This window comes from Manis javanica, chromosome 13, assembly GCF_040802235.1.
Source record: "Manis javanica isolate MJ-LG chromosome 13, MJ_LKY, whole genome shotgun sequence".
Lineage (NCBI taxonomy): Eukaryota > Metazoa > Chordata > Mammalia > Pholidota > Manidae > Manis > Manis javanica.
The window spans coordinates 35899654-35917870 of record NC_133168.1 but is presented as its reverse complement, the minus strand read 5'-3'; positions in this window follow the sequence as shown (position 1 = coordinate 35917870).

Here is an 18217-nt window from a genome sequence, read left to right as displayed (position 1 = left end):
ACAACAACAAATGCTGGCAAGGATGTGGAGAAAGGGGAACCCTCCTACACTGCTGGTGGGAATGTAAATTAGTTCACCTATTGTGGAAAGCAATATGGAGGTTCCTCAAAAAATAAAAATGCAAATGCCATTTGTCCCAGGAATTCCACACCTAGGAATTTATCATAAGAATAGAGGATGCCAGATTCAAAAAAGTATATGTACCCCTGTGTTTTTCACAGCACTATTTACAATAGCCAATATATGGAAGCAACTCAAGTATCCATCGGTAGATGAATGGATAAAGAAGACATATACACAATGTCTACATATACACATATACACAATGGAATATTATTCAGCCATAGGAAGAAAACAAACCCTACCATGTGCAACAACATGAATGAAGCTAGAGGATATTATGCTCAGTGAAATAAGCCAGGTGGAGAAAGACAAGCACCAAATGATTTCACTCATCTGTGGAGTGTAACAACAAAGCAAAATCAGAAGGAACAAAACAGCATCAGACTCAAAGAACCCAAGAATGGACTAACAGTTACCAAAGGGAAAGAGACTGGGGAGGGTCGGTGGAAAGGAGGGATTAGGGGAATAAGGGTCACTGTGATAAGCACACATAGTGTGGAGGGGGGCACAAGGAAGGAAGTATAGCACAAAGAAGACAAATAGTGGCTCTATAGCATCTTACTATGCTGATGGACAGTGACTGTAAATGCAGTATAGGGTGGGGACTTGATAATGGGTGGAATCTAGTAACCACAATTTTGCTCATGTGATTGTATATTAATGATATGATGATACCCTAATAAAAAAAATAAGTCTGGCTGAGTGGGGAGCAGTGCAGTTGGTCTGAGGCTGGAAGCAATGTGGAGGCTGCCATCACCACCCTCCAGCTTCTGCAGACCGATGGGAAGATCTTGGCTGGTTGGTGCCCATTTAGGGTGTGGCTGGCTGCCTCACTGCTTCTACTTCCATATGCACAAATTTCTGCTCATCTTTCCTAAGAAACACAAATAATTCCTTTCATCATTGATGCCTTAACAAGGAAACAAAGAGCCCTGGATTCTTGCACTGGGAGAGGAATTCTCAATCCCCAGGACTCCTCTTGGTACAGCATTGCCTCCTTTCTGGACTTAAAACTGCAGTTGTGCAAGAAGGAGGTGACATTTCTCTGGAGAGAAACATTTGTTCTTCCCCCGTTTTGCCTTACTTCTTCTAAAGGAAGTGTAGGTTAAGAATGGGGAGGAAATCTTGTGCTTTGAAGAATGAATATTGCCACCTATTGTATACAAGTTATTGACATCAGAATTTTATGTGAATTCTCTCCGTGATCATTAACAAAAATCTTACAAAGTAATTACTATTTCATAAATGAGAAAACAGGACATAGAGCGAGACAAACTAAATTCCCAACAGCTAGTAGGAAAGTGCTAGCACTGTGTTTCGAACTCTTGTCTGTCTGACTCCAGAACTCAGAATCTTTAATACTCTCTCCTTAACTTTTTGTTCCCACATAGGGCTTTACTTGGTTTGGGGCTGAGATACCCTGTTAATTTGATGAAAGTCTACTTCTGGTTCATCCACAAGGCAGTGAGGATCCTCTACATCTTTCACCTCAGCCCTTCAGTTGGAAGTTCTTCTCTGCAGAGGTGTTGATTTTAGTTCTTTGGTCTCCTGCCCTCAAGGGTCAGATCCTGGCCTAAGCCTAGAATTGGCAAATGTACCAGGAAAGAAAACCAAGGACACTTCACCTGCAAAGGGGCTTTTCCCTCTATGGGATTTCAGTTAATCTAGTACTTACTATTACAGACACCTAAGTTAGATTTTAAACATACAAATTTTGTATTTTGCTGGTTTTATGTTTTCTTGCCAAGGGAACATTAACCCCTCATGACCTTCTATGTCCTTATAGCACAGGACAGGAAGTCTTAACCACATTTTTCATGAGTATGTGTATTACAGTTTATCACCATAAATATGTATCAACTGCTGTAATTGACCAGTTATGCTGGGCACACTCCAATTCTGAAGGGTGTAGGTTGTCTAAACATCCCACCATAGTAATGAAAATCACTACATTTTTGTGGTATGAATTCCACTCCTGTTAAATTGAACTCTCAAATGTATTTGCAGGGCAACATCAGTCTTGCGTGAGTATGACATCCCTTGGGTAAATTAGGTAGTCCAAGGGCATGACCCTCCTGATGACACAGGTATTGTGCCCAGTGATTTCCAAAGCTGAGACTTACCTTGTCATATGAAATCATTCTCAGAACATGTTCTGTGAGTGTGCTTCAGCTTTCTTAATACCATAAAAGCACTTTTTCATTTATGTTATTAAATTATCATGTATTCTAAGAACAGAAATCCACTGAGGAACCTATATTCATCCACAGAAAACCAGGATTTCTGTTATCTAAACTGGAACAATCTTTTATTATAGCTCAGTTGATTAAGTAAATACTTTTATGTACATGAAATCATATTTCTTTCTGTTTTATCTTTACCTGAATCTGAGTCCAAATACACTGTCTCTCAATGACCAAACTGAAGCAAAGATGTTTTTCCAAACAAGACATATTTATTGGGACAACAAACTTTTGAACTTACAGTGTACAGAAATTTGCTAGTTTGTTTCTGGAAACATGGATTTCATAGCCCCTCTTCAGAGAGATATTTATTTCTGAGGGCGTGGGAATGTTTCAGAAATCCAAGGTTTGTGGGTAGACTGTAGCCACACTTTGATTTAAATCTGTGGTTATCTTGAACTGTATTATTCAGTGTCATTATCAAAAGAGTAGTTTGTTGTGAGTCATTTTTTTCCAGAATCTCTTTCCTGGCCTTAGTGCATCTCCATATCAGTAGGTGTTTCCAAGGGGTCAACAGAAGTAGTTCATCTCCATATCAATAGGTGATTTCAGCGGGAGCAAGGGCATATCTGGATCTGAGAGCTAGGGTGGGGTCAGTTCTTGCAGCCCAGTATCAAGAGTCACGGGCATGCAGAAGTGGATGACTGCTTGTAAGCAATAAATGGTTTTCTCCCATGTTATTTCTCTGCTTGACTAATTTCAGTTTCAAATAGATTTTTCCCCAGGATTTTAAACCCAGAGTTACAGCTGTGTATTTGTGTGTGTGTATATGTGTGTGTACCTATATCTCCATCAGTGAAATCATTTCACCCAGAGTATTTAAAAATTTTTAATCAGTGATCTATAAACAGGTTCTAAAACTAACTTTGGTAAATTTCCTGATCTCTTCATCTGGGAAAATAGTTCATTTTGATGGCTCCAGAAAATGGATCCTATTAGATGGCATTATTTATGGATGACAGTGTTTATAGCATATTTTCCCTATATTGATACTGATTTTGCAGAATGATTATAGATGTCTGGCCAGCAAAACCATGTGTATTGAAAAGTGAAGTGCATCTTACTCTATGAACAGTACCTCAATGCACAGTTTTAAAATACAAACTGCAATGAATGTTAAGGTTATATAACTCAACATTGGAAATCCAGAGGGCAATTATGATTATTTTATACTTGAACAATCAAAGCACGGATATTCCCTTTCTAGAGTCTTTGCGATGTTCCATTACTGCTTATGAAATTTTAATGTATTATTTTTCTTGATTATTTAAACAGGATTTTTAAAAAGGGAAACATATTATAGAACAGGATACAGGCCAGTTTATACATGAACATGAGTTTCCACATTAACATCCCGCAGATTCTCCCTGAATCTATGTGGCCAGGATCGCTGACATGTCCCGGCCAGGGCTTCCTGCCTCCTCTCAGGATGAGCATCCATTCCCTCCTCCCTGAGCCCTGTCATCAGTTACTCATGAGACAAGCTTCACCTGGATGGGGACCAAGCATCACATGGGCTTAAATAAGATAGAGAGAATATTCCAAGGCCAGGATAATTCCTACATTGTGGAAGTAGAAAGTAAATAATATAATCAATTCTCCCCTCCTAACAAAACAGATCATCTGAGGATAATGTGGTAGTAAGAGAAATCAACAAATAGTTACATGCCAACAGAAGACATAAGCAAGAATAAATGGATACACACAACTTAAGGACATGAATCAGGTGGAAGTAGAACATTTGAACCGGCTAAAAGGAAGTAAAGAGTTTGAGTCAGTAATTGAAAACATCCCAGAGAAAACTCAGGATCAAAATACATCTCAAGAAAATTCTGCAAAATAGCTTAAAAATTAGCACAAATCCTCAACAACCTCTTCCTTAATGTCAGGGAAGACAGAACACTTCCAAACTCACAGCACTCAAGTCCAGTGCCACCCTGATGCCAAAACCAGATAAGAACACCACAGAAAAAGAAAAGTATAGACCAATATGCATGGGGAATACAGATGCAAAATTCTCAGCAGATTACTAAGAACCAAATTCAAGGACACTTGCAGGTGTCCAAGATGCGGGCATAGGAAGAGCGTGAGTCCATCTCCTCCCATGTATACATAACATATACACCTAGGCAGAGAGCAATTCGTGCCCAAGAAGAACAGAGTGCTGGGAGAACGCCTTCTGCACACTGAGAGAGAAGAAACACACAGAAAAAATGTCAGGGGATATGGAGATACAGTATTGGTGGGATCGCCACCCCTAGGATGGCCGTGAGGTAGGGAACGATATTGCTGAGGTACCAGATACAGACTCTCATGCCCTGGGGCACAGAAATAAAAGCCACCTTTAGGAGGATTTCACCCAAAATGTCAAAAGGCAGAGTAAACTGTTGAAATGCTTTGAGACTGGAGGTGCTGGTGAGCTCAGCTTTTAGAGTTGCCCACACACAGTGCTAGCATTGAAAGAGCAGGGTGAGTGCTGCTGTCTGCATTTCCCCTGCACACCACTAGCACAAACAGGATCAGGGTGGGTATGTTGTTTATAAGCCCCCTGTCCTGCATAGGTTACTGCACATCGGTACAGAGGGAGCTCTATCATTCGACTTACACTTGCACATTGCTAGTGCAGATAGAAAAATGTGGGCACCATTATGAAGTTCCCCGTGCACATGGATAGCACAGACAGGGGCAGGGGCATGGTAAACACAGAGTGCCAGACATAAGGGAGGCAGCATTCTAGCTCCCTGCCAACCACAAATATGTCTGTCAGATAAACTTCAATCCTACCAAGATAGTACTAGTGTAACACTTATGCAGAATCACACTGCCTAGCCCCCTACCTTCCCGACTGCCATATTTGCACAGCCCCAGCACAGTGCCATGTGGGAGATATACAACTGCACCCACCAATACACAGCCACCCCATTACTGTGACACTATCTGGGACCAAGCTGGGACACCTGAGAACAATGCCCTTCTAAAGTCATTAGTCCATCAGAGTGAGCCCAATAATATGCCCATCATGGAGCTCCCTGGACTCTCTTTGACACAATCTATACCACCAGCATGGCCATGAGTGGCAAACACAAAGGAGACCCTCACCCATGTCCTCAGAGTCCTGATATTGAGAAATGCCTGTCTCATGGTTCCCTGGCCTCCAAGCAACCAAAGCCACTAGGCATGTACAGTCTACCAGGGGACCTTCCTACACCAGGCCAATCCTTCAATACAGGAAGTGGGAATCCTTTTGAATTATTCATAGAATCAAGCACTGAATAAAATGGAAATGAGGTGACAGAGGACTGTGCTCAAATGATAGAACTAAATAATCCTCAGAAAAAATCCTAAATGAATCAGTTAATGTAATCTACCTGATGAAGAGCTCAAAGCAATCTTGATAAAGGTGACCAACAGACATGAGATAGGAATGGGTGAGCTCAGGGAGATCTTCAACAAAGAGATTGAAATCCATAAAAGAAACAAAGATGAAGAATACAATAAATGTAATAAAATATATACTAGAGAGGATCAACGGCAGACTAGAGGATGCAGAAGAACAGATCAGTGACTGGGATTACAGTTATGAAAAGTTCTTGAGCAGAACAGCAGACGGACCAAAGAATAAGAAGAAATGAGAATAGGTTAAGGAATCTCCAGATGACATCAAATGCCCTAATATCCGCATTATAGGTATCCCAAGAAGGAGATGAGATAGACAGTGCTAGAAACAGTTTTTCAGGAAATAATAGCTGAAATATTCTATAAACCAGGCAAAGAAAAGTCACAAGGGTCCAGAAGGCACAGAGAGCCTCCTGTAAGATGCCCCAGGGGGGCCACACCACAGCACATCATAATTAACATGTCAAAGATCACAGACAAAAAAATTGAAAGCAGCAAGAGAAAACCAATGAGTTCCCTACAAGGGAAACACCATAAACAATGGCTGATTTTTTCAGCAGAAACCCTACAGGCCAGGTGGGAGTGGCATAATATATTCAAAGTGCTGGAAGAGAAAGACCTATATATAAAGAATACTCTACCAGCAGAGTTACCATCCAGATGAAGGAGAGAAAAAGAGTCTCTCAGAGAAACACCAGTTAAGCATTCATGACCATGAAGCCAGCCTTACAAGAAATGTGAAAGGAACATCTTTAATGAGGAAAATGTAAGGCCATAACGAGAAGCAAAAAAATTATGAAAATAAGAAATTTCACTGGTCAGAGGAAACAAAGCAAAAGTAGATCATCACTTTAAAGCTGGCAAGAAGGTTAAAAGACAAAAGTAGCAAAATCAACTACTTCTAAAAAGTGATTCAGGGAAACATTATATAAAAGTTATAAAATAAAAAACTCATACACATTAAATGTGGAGGTGGTGGAGTTAAAAATAGAGTGCTGTTATGAGGTTTTTCAATCTTAAACTATTGTCAACATAACATAGACTGCCATATGTGTAAGACCTCGTATTTAAACTCCATGGCAGCCCAAAACCAAAAACCTATGAGATACACAAAAAGTAAAGAGAAAGGATTAAATACACAAACTAATCAAGTCAGCAGACACAAGGGAAGAGAGCAAGGGAAGACAAGTCCAGAGAAATATGACAAAACCAACCAGAAAGTGTTTAACAAAATTCCAATAATATTCTTCCTACCAATAATTTTAAATGTAAATGGACTCAATGCTCCAATCCAAAGACTAGGGTTATTGGATGGGTAAAAAATAAAGACTCATCTATGCAGGCCTAGAAGAGAGTCACTTCACACATAAGATACACACAGACTGAGGGATGGAAAGAGGTGCTCCATGTGCACAGAAAAAAAGAGGGCTAGGGAAGTAGCTCTATCGGGGAACATAGGTGTTAAAGGCTGTAAAAAGAGACATAGACATTAGATAATGATTAAGGGGAAAAAGCCAATGAGAAGATAGGACAGTTGTAAATATCTACACAGCCAGCAGAGGAGCACCGAAATACACAGAACAAATGTTCGCAGACATGAAGGGAGAAACTCACAGAAATGCAATGATAATAAAGAGTTTCATGCTACACGTACACCAATGGATAGATCATCCAGACAGAGAATTAATGAGGAAACAAACAGTGGCATTGAATGATACATTACACCAAATGGATCAAACAGATATATACAGAACGCTACATCCAGAAAAGCAAAATATTCATTCTTTTCCAGTGCACAGGAAATGTCCTCCAGGATAGATCACATATTAGGCTATGAAACAAGTTTTAAGAAATTTAGGAAGATTCAAGTCTTATCAACCATAATTAGATGAAATAATATGAAACCAGAAATTAATTACAAGAACAAAAATGGACAATATATGAATGCTTGGAGGCTAAACAGCATGCTCTGAGACAAAAAATGAGTCTCTAAAGAAATTACAGACAAAAAATAATAATTGGAGCATCATGAATAGAAAAAACAATGCCATTCAAAATATTTGGGAGCACCAAAAGGAGTTCTGAAGGGAAGTTTGTAGATTTACAAGCCTACCTCAAGAAACAGAAAAAACTCAAAACAAAAACAAAACTTTACACATAAGATAATTTGAGAAAGAAGGACAAAGAAAACCAATCCGATTACAATTGCATTAAAAAACAAAGTAGTTAGGAATAAATATAACCAAGGAGGCAAAAGTCCTGTCCTTTAAGAACTACAAAAATTTGATGAAAGAAACTGAAGACAACATCAATAAATGGAAAGATATTCCATGCTCATGTATAGGAAGAATTATTACTGTTAAAATGGCCACATTAGATGGTGGCATGAGTAGAGCAGTGGAAATCTCCTCCCAAAACAATATATATTTTTGAAAATACAACAAATACAACTATTCCTAAAAGAGAGACTAGAAAATACAGTACAACAGCCAGACTACATCTACATCTGTGAGAACTCAGCGCCTCATGAAGGAGGTAAGATACAAGCTGTGGCCCGGCGGGACCCAAGGGTGCCTCACCCCAGCTCCCCAGCATGAGGAAAGGAGTCAGAGCAGGGAAGGAGAGGGAGCCCAGGACTGCTAAATACCCAGCCCTAGCCATCTACACCAGGAGTGCAGACACACAATGCATGGTGGGCTGGATACTGGGGAAACGGGACACTAAAACCGGTGAGCAGGTCCCTGCAGCCAGAGCCCCTGGGACAAAGAAAAGCAAGTGCTCTTTGAAAGTCTTAAAATGACAAGGGCCTCACAACTGGAAGGAAGCATCCTGGTGCACTCTGCCCAGCAGCTGGGAATCCTGCAGAACTCTGGGCGCCCTAACCCCCTGAGCTCGGAGGCCCTCCACAGCAATAAACAGCCTCTCACCTGTTCCCCCTCAGGCATGGCCCTGCCATTACAGAGCAACAGCCTGAGACCAGCCACACCCACAGCAACCACCGGGAGCTCCACAGAGGCCCAGGCAAGAATCAGAGACCCCGTCTGCACACAGATGCCCAGTAAAAGCCACTAGGGGTCGCCATTCTCCCAGGAGAGGAAGGCCACAAACAAGCAAGAAGGGAGGTTCTCCCAGCTGACACACATGCCAACTCCCCGCAACTACCTCTATCACCATGAAAAGGCAGAAGAATTTGATTCAGAACAGAATCACACAGATATCCTCCCCTGAGAGGGAACCTGGGGAGATAGACCTAACCAATCTTCCTGAAAAAGAATTCAAAGTAAAGGTCATAACCATGCTGAAGGAGCAGCAGAGAAAAATCCAAGAGCTAACCAACAAAGTAGGGAGGGAGACTACAGAAATAAAACAGTCTCTGGAAGGACTTAAAAGCAGAATGGACAAGACGCAAGAGGCCATTAATGGAATAGAAACCAAAGAACAGGAATGTATAGAAGCTGACACAGAGAGAGATAAAAGGATCTCCAGAAATGAAACAATATTAAGAGAACTGTGTGACCAATCAAAAAGGAACAATACCCACATTATAGGGGTACCAGAAGAAGAAGGGAGAGGAAAAGGGAAAGAAAGTGTATTTGAAGAAATAAATGCGAAAACTTCCCCAAACTGGGGTAGGAAATAGTCGCTCAGACCATGGAAGCACACAGAACTCCCAGAAGAAGGGATCCAAGGACATCACCAAGGCACATAATAATTAAAATGGCAAGATCAAGGACAAGGACAGAGTTTTAAAGGCAGCTGGAGAGAGGAAAAAGTTCACCTACAAAGGAAAACCCATCAGCCTATCATCAGACTTCTCAACAGAAACCATACAGGCCAGAAGAGAATGGCATGATATATTTAATGCAATGAAACAGAAGGGCATTGAACCAAGGATACTGTATCCAGCATGATTATCATTTAAATATGAATGAGACAATTCCCAGACAAGGAAAAGTTGAGGGAATTTGTCTCCCACAAACCACCTCTACAGGGTATTTTAGAGGGACTGCTGTACATGGGAGCACTCCTGAGGCTAAATAGATGTCACCAGAGAAAATAAAATCACAGCAAAGAAAGCAGACTAACCAAACACTAACTAAAGGCAAAAAATAAAATCAACTACTTACAAAAGTAGTCAAAGGAAACACAAAAGAGCACAGAATAAAACATCCAACATATAAAGAATGGAGGAGGACAAATAAGAAGGGAGAGAAATAAAGAATCATCAGACACTGCTTATAATAGCTCAATAAGTGAGTTAAGTTAGACAGTAAGATAGTAAAGAAACTAACCTTGAACCTTTGGTAAGCACGAATCTAAAGCCTGCAATGGCAATAAATACATATATTTCAAGAATCACCCTAAATGTAAATGGACTGAATGCACCAATTAAAAGACACAGAGTAATAGAATGGATAAAAAAGCAAGACCCATCTATATGCTGCTTACAAGAGACTCACCTGAAACTCAAAGACATGCACAGACTAAAAGTCAAGGGATGGAAAAACATATTTCATACAAAAAATAGGGAGAAAAAAGCAGGTGTTACAGTACTAGTATCAGACCAAATAGACTTCAAAACAAAGAAAGTAGCAAGAGATAAAGAAGGATATTACATAATGATAAAGAGCTCAGACCAGCAAGAGGATATAACCATTCTAAACATATATGCAACCAGCACGGGAGCACCAGCATATGTGAGACAAATACTAACAGAATTAAAGAAGGAAATAGACTAAAATGCATTCATTTTAGGAGACTTCAACACAACACTCACTCCAAAGGACAGATCCACCAGACAGAAAATAAGTAAGGACACAGAGGCGCTGAACAACACACTAGAACAGATGGACCTAATAGACATGTATAGAACTCTACACCCAACAGCAGCAGGATACACATTCTATCAAGTGCACATAGAACATTCTCCATAATAGACCACATACTAGGACACAAAAACAGCCTCAGTATATTAAAAAGATTGAAATTCTACCAACCAACTTTTCAGAACACAAAGGTATGAAACTAGAAATAAATTGTACAAAGAAAGCAAAAAGGCTCACAAACACATGGAGGCTTAACAATATGCTCCTAAATAATCAATGGATCAACAAACAAATTAAAATAGAGATCAAGCAATATATGGAAACAAATGACAACAACAACACAAAGCCCCAACTTCTGTGGGACGCAGCAAAAGCAATCTTAAGAAGAAAGTATAAAGGAATCCAGGCATATTTAAAGAAGGAAGAACAATCGCAAATGAATAGTCTGAAGTCAAAATTATCGAAATTGGAAAAAAGAACAAATGAGGCCTAAAGTCAGCAGAAGGAGGGACATAATAAAGATCAGAGAAGAAATAAATAAAAAGGAAAAGAATAAAACAATAGAAAAAAATCAATGAAACCAAGAGCTGGTTCTTTGAGAAAAATAAAACAAAATAGATAAGCATATAGACAGACTTATTAAGAAAAAAAGAAAATCAACACACATCAACAGAATCAGAAACGAGAAGGGAAAAATCATGATGGACCCCACAGGAATACAAAGAATTATTAGAGAATACTATGAAAACATACATGCTAACAATCTGGAAAAACTATAAGAAATGGACACCTTCCTAGAAAAATACAACCTTCCAAAACCAGGCAAAGATCCCACTAAAAAACAAAATTACAAACCAATGTCTCTCATGAACATAGATGCAAAAATACTCAACAAAATATTAGAAAACCGAATTCAAAAATACATCAAAAGGATCATATACCATGACCAAGTGGGATTCATCTCAGGGATGCAAGAATGGCACAACATTTGAAAATCCCTCAACATCATCCAACACATAAACAAAAAGGCCAAAACCACATGATCATCTCCATAGATGCTGAAACAGCATTCAACAAAATTCAACATCCATTCATGATAAAAACTTTCAACAAAATGGGTATAGAGGGCAAGTACCTCAACATAATGAAGGCCATATGTGATAAATCCACATCTAACATCATACTGAACAGCAAGAAGCTGAAAGCTTTTCCTCTAAGATCAGGAACAAGACAGGGATGCTCACTCTCCCCACTGTTATTCAACATAGTACTGGAGGTCCTAGCCACAGCAATTAGACAAAAATAAATAAATACAAGGAGTCCAGATTGGTAAAGAAGAAGTTAAACTGTCACTATTTGCAGAAGACATGATATTGTACAAAAAAAAACCCTAAAGATTCCACTCCAAAACTACTGGAACTAATATCAGAATTCAACAAAGTTGCAGGATACAAAAGTAATATACAGAAATCTGTGGCTTTCCTATACAGTAACAATGAACTAATAGAAACAGAAATCAGGAAAACAATTCCATTCACAATGGCATCAAAAAGAATAAAATACCTAGGAATAAAGCTAACCAAAGAAGTGAAAGACCTATACCCTGAAAAATACAGGACACTCTTAAGAGAAATTAAAGAGGACATGAACAAATGAAAACTCATTCCATGCTCTTGGCAAGGAAGAAATAATATAGTCAAATGGCCATCCTGCCCAAAACAATCTACAAATTCAATGCAATCCCTTTCAAATTACCAACAGCATTCTTCAACGAACTGCAACAAATAGTTCAAAAATTCATATGGAACCAGCAAAAACCCCGAATAGCCAAACAATCCTGAGAAGGAAGAATAAAGTTGGGGGGGATCTTCCTTCCCAACTTCAAGCTCTACTACAAAGCCACAGTAATCAAGACAATTTGGTACTGGTACAAGAACAGAACAACAGACCAGTGGAACAGAATAGACACTCCAGACATCAACCCAAACATATATGGTCAATTAATATATGATAAAGGAGTCATGGACATACAATGAGGAAATGACAGCCTTCTCAACAGTTGGTGCTGGCAAAACTGGAAAGCTACATGTAAGATAATGAAACTGGACCATTGTCTAATCCCATACACAAAAGTAAATTCGAAATGCATCAAAGACTTGAATGTAAGTAATAAAACCATAAAACTCTTAGAAAAAAATATAGGCAAAAATCTCTTGGACATAAACATGAGTGACTTCTTCATGAACATATCTCCCCGAGCAAGGGAAACAAAAGCAAAAATGAAAAAATTGGACTATATCAAGCTGAAAAGCTTCTGTATAGCAAAGGACACCATCAATAGAACAGAAAGGCATCCTACAGTATGGGAGAATATATTCATAAATGACAGATCCAATAAAGGGTTGACATCCAAAATATATAAAGAGCTCACACACCTCAACAAACAAAAAGCAAATAATCCAATTAAAAAATGGGCAGTGGAGCTGAACAGTCAGTTCTCCAAAGAAATTCAGATGGCCAACAGACACATGAAAAGATGCTCCACATCGCTTGTCATCAGAGAAATGCAAATTATAACCACAATGAGATATCACCTCACACCAGTAAGGATCGCCACCATCCAAAAGACAAACAACAACAAATGTTGGCAAGGTTGTGGAGAAAGAGGAACCTTCGTACACTGTTGGTGGGAATGTAAATTAGTTCAACCATTGTGGAAAGCAATATGGAGGTTCCTCAAAAATCTCAAAATAGAAATACCATTTGACCCTGGAATTCCACTTCTGGGAATTTACCCTAAGAATACAGTAGCCCACTTTGAGAAAGACAGATGCACCCCTATATTTATCGCAACACTATTTACAATAGCCAAGAAATGGAAGCAACCTAAGTGTCCATCAGTAGATGCATGAATGAAGAAGATGAATGAGTGGTACATATACACAATGGAATATTATTCAGCCATAAGAATAAAACAAATACTACCATTTGCAACAACCTGGATGGAGCTGGAGGGTATTATGCTCAGTGAAATAAGTCAGGTGGAGAAAGACAAGTACCAAATGATTTCACTCATCTGTGAAGTATAAGAACAAAGAAAAACTGAAGGAACAAAACAGCAGCAGAATCACAGAACCCAAGAATGGACTAACAGTTACCAAAGGGAAAGGGACTGGGGAGGATGGGTGGGAAGGGAGGGATAAGGGTAGGGAAAAAGAAAGGGGGCATTACAATTAGCATGTATAATGTGGGGAGGGGGCACAGTGAGGGCTGGGCAACACAGAGAAGACAAGTAGTGATTCTACAGCATCTTACTACGCTGATGGGCAGTGACTGTGAAGAGGTTTGTTGGGGGGACTTGGTGAAGGGGGGAGCCTAGTAAACATAATGTTCTTCATGTAATTGTAGATTAATGATACAAAAAAGATTGCCACATTGCCTAAAGTAATACAGTTTCAAAGTTAGCTATCCCTATCAAAATGTCAGTGGCATTTTTCAAAGAGCTAGAGCAAATAGCCTTAAACTTTGTGTGCAACCACACACAGACAAACACACACACACAGAAAACCTGACTTGTCTAATTAACCTTTAAGAAGACAAAGCTATGTAATCACTCTCCTTGATTTCAAACTGTACTACAAAGCTACAGTAATCCAAACATTAAAACATAATGGCACAAGATAAACAGACCAATAGAGCAAAACAGCGAGCAAATAGACCCATGCCTATAAGTTCAATTAATCTATGACAAAGGAGGCAAGAATATACCGTCGGGAAAAGACAGCCTCCTCAATAAGTGGAGTTTGGAAAATTAGACAGCTACGTGAAAAAAATGAGACTGGATCACTGTCTTATACATTACACAAGAATAAACTCAAAATAGGTTCAAGACCTACATTTGAGACCTGAAACCTTGAAGAAAACTTAGGCAATAAACTCATGAACATCAGCATTAGTAATGCTATCCTAGATAGAACTCCACAGACAAGAGTATCAAAAACAAAAAGAAATAAGGGAAACTACAGCAAACTATAAAGCTTTTGCACAGTAAAGGAAGCCATCGACAAAACAAAAAGGTAACCTACCATGTGGGAGAGTACCTCTGCAAAGGATATATCTGATAAGGGGCATGCAAACCAACACAGAAAAGATAATGAATTAATTTAAAAATGGGCAGAGGTCCTGAATAGGAATTTTTCTGAAGAAGGCCAGCAGACGGTCAACAGACACATGAAAAGATGCTCAGTATCACCAATTATGAAGGAAATGCAAATTAAAACCTCAATGAAAATACAGAGATATGCACCATTCACAAGTATGTTTTATCCCTGGGATGGAAGGATGGTTCAACATATGCAAATTAATAAACATAATATTTTACATCATCAAAGGAATGTAAGATAATTTTCACATGATCATCTTAATAGACGCAAAGAAATCAATTGTTAAAACACATCATCAAATCATTTAATCATGAAAACCCTTAACAGACTGGGTATAGAAGAAACATATTTCAACTTAGTAAAGGCTAAGCATAACAAACTCCCAGTTAACATCAAATCAAAGGGAAAAGTCTGGCTTTTTTCTGGAACATCGAGAACAAAACAAGAATGCCCACTCCCCCACTCCTATTTAGTACAGGGTGAGACGACTCAATAGAGCAGTTCGGGGCAAGAAAATAATAAAAGACATACAAGTCAGAAAAGAAGAATTAGAATTGCTATTTGCAAATGACATGATTTTATATACAGTTAATCACAGAGAGCCTAGCAAAAATTGTGGGACCTAATCAACAATCTCAGTATGGTTAGAGGATACAGAATCAATATGGATAAATTAGTTGCATTCACTTACACTACTTGATGAACATCAAAAGAAGAAATAAAGAAAACTCTTCTATTAACAACAGCATAAAAAGCTTTAAAATACTTAGGAATAAATTTGGCTAAAAAAGTGAATGATTTTTACAATGAAAATGACAAGACTTTGCTGAAAGTAACCAAAGTCACAGACAAATCAAAAGGTATCCCATGATCTTGAGTCAAGAAAATTAATATTGTTAAAATATTCATACTACCAAAGGCACTTCCAGTCTCAGCATAATTCTCATCAAAATACCAAAGACAGTCTACAGAAATAGAAAAAGCAATCCTAAAATTTGTTTCAATATTTTGTGATAGGTCCAAGTAAGGATCTATTCATGTGTAACCTACTTGCTTGCAGAGCTCCATGGATATGTAGATGGATCTTCATCAAATCGGGGAAACTTTTGGCCATCGGGTTTCCAAATTCTTTTCTACCTTGTTCTCTCTTGTCCCTCTTATGCACACGTCGGTAAGTTTAACGTTTCCCTGGATCTCCGAGGCTCTGTTCATTTTCCTTCATTGGTTTGTCCTTATGCTGCCACATGGGATAATTTCTACGGACAGAGACTCACGTTCCCTGAGTTTTCTTCTCCCAGATCAAAATGGCTGTGGAGGTGTTTTAGTGACTCATCAAATAGAACATATTTTCCAGCTACATTGCTTGCTAAGTCCAGCATTGGGTCCTCTAAGTTAGTTTTTTTTAATTGGTCTTTTGCCTGCTTCTGCGCCACAAATTCTAGTTTCTTGGCCTATCTCATATTTTGTTGAAAACTGGACATCTTTAGGTAATGTTATAACAGCTCAGCAGCTCTGGAATCTGATCTCATCTTTTCCTGGAGGTGGTTATTTTTTCTCTCTTTTTTTTTGTATGGTTTTTTTAGTAATATGAAATCTTCTTCCAGAGGAATATGCAGACTTGTTCAAGACTCCCCTAAAAGTTTCATTGAAAAACATTGTTTTCTACATTGACAACTGGGCAAGCTCTCAGTTAATAATAAGTCAGATGTTTTACTCAAAACCCACAGTGATTAAGATTTCCATCTTAGTACTCTTACACAACAGTGGGCAAATATTTAGAAATTTCAATAACTATAAGTTTGGTATATTTTCCTCAAGTTATTCATTTACTAAAAGAGTCACAATGGTTTTTTCCAAGCCATTAACAACCTTTATTTTTTTGAATGGAATTATTTTTTGACTCTTACGTTACCAAGAGAAATAGGGAGTATGAATAATTAAAGGATGAGTTTGTGTCACATGACTTATTTTCTTAGCCATTAAAATTTCTCCAATAAACAGGATTTAAGCCTTCCTTTGAATTGTTTATTTAATGAGATTTATTAAATAAAATAAATGTTTATTTAACGAATTCCAAAGGTACTAAGAGTTGTTTCAAGTAGGAAATGCAAGCTGGCTTTGCCTGGTGCTGTACATCTTGAATAGAAGGAGGGGAAGTGTGCCAAGAATGACTTGAGTTGTTTCTAAATAAGATAGTGTGTCCAGTGTAAAGTCAGCAGATGCAGAAGAGTCATGAATTATCTTACTATATTGGAAGAAGTACCTGGCATTGAAGAGGCACAAACAATTGAAGAGAAGCTACAGATAGTCAATAACTCTGGTGAATGAATATAGAGGGAATTTGAGTAGGCCTTAGAATATTTACCCTCTGGTCATCCTTTTTGAAGACAAAGTGATTGGGTAGAGTGTATGATCCATGAACACAAACAGTATCAGAAGAATAGGCCAGGACCTCTCTGTATGTGTGTGATGAAGAGATATGAACATCTTAATAATACCTGCCCAGTGAGAAGGATGATGGCAGATGAAAGGTGACTGTTAGTTAAGTGAGTATTAGACTTTTTGGAAAATTGCAGAAATTGAGTAAGGGCCTAATCTTTCAAAGTATAACTGTCTTGCCAATGGGTTTCAGCCCCGGGCAAGTTTGCTGTGGATTCAGTGTGACCAAAGAAATCGACAGCAAAACATTGTTGGGGTGAAAGAGTTTATTACCCAGCTTGTTCTCTGGCAGTAGGTCAAGCACTAGCGTCTCTGCCTCCACCCAGAGCACTGGGCTGAGCTCTCTGTATGGTGCAATAATAGCTTATTGCCTCCAAGTGTGGAAGCGGCAGCCCAGCAACAGGCCAGTTACATCATCAGGTGGAAGTTCAGTGAGGATCCTGGCCATAGGAACCCCAACTTCCCTACAATTAAAAACCTCCATGTATGGCATTTTTCTCCTAATGTTTCAGTTTGTCCATTACACCAATTTTCAGTTGGTCATGGAAATAATACCAACATTTAACTGTCCCGATAGGTTCGACTTTGAAGGAGAAGAACCTTGATCCATTGTGCTGGTAACTGACAGATACAAGAGGGTTATAAATGGGACAGCAGGTAGAAACTTCCTTCCTTTCTGGAGTTATTCCTGAACAGTGATTTTGAACTCTGCCCAGCAGCCCTGACTAGCTTTGATTTGGTTGAATCATTTACCATCCACGGTTTGTGGTAAATGAAAAAGGTATTTCACCAATGTGTTGAAAAATGGATTAAGTCAGCATGTGCTGCATGTGCTTAATCCCTCTATTGAGTGAATTACTGATTTCAGGAACATTTTTAATTGGTCCGTCATTTAATCTCTGTGGCATATTTAGTCTTCGTCTTTATCTTTTCCACCTGTGGCCACAGAATTGTTCTTCTTGCATGCATTTATATAAGATGGTAACTCATTATTAAAGCTACATCCTCAGGTGAGTAGTTTCATTCT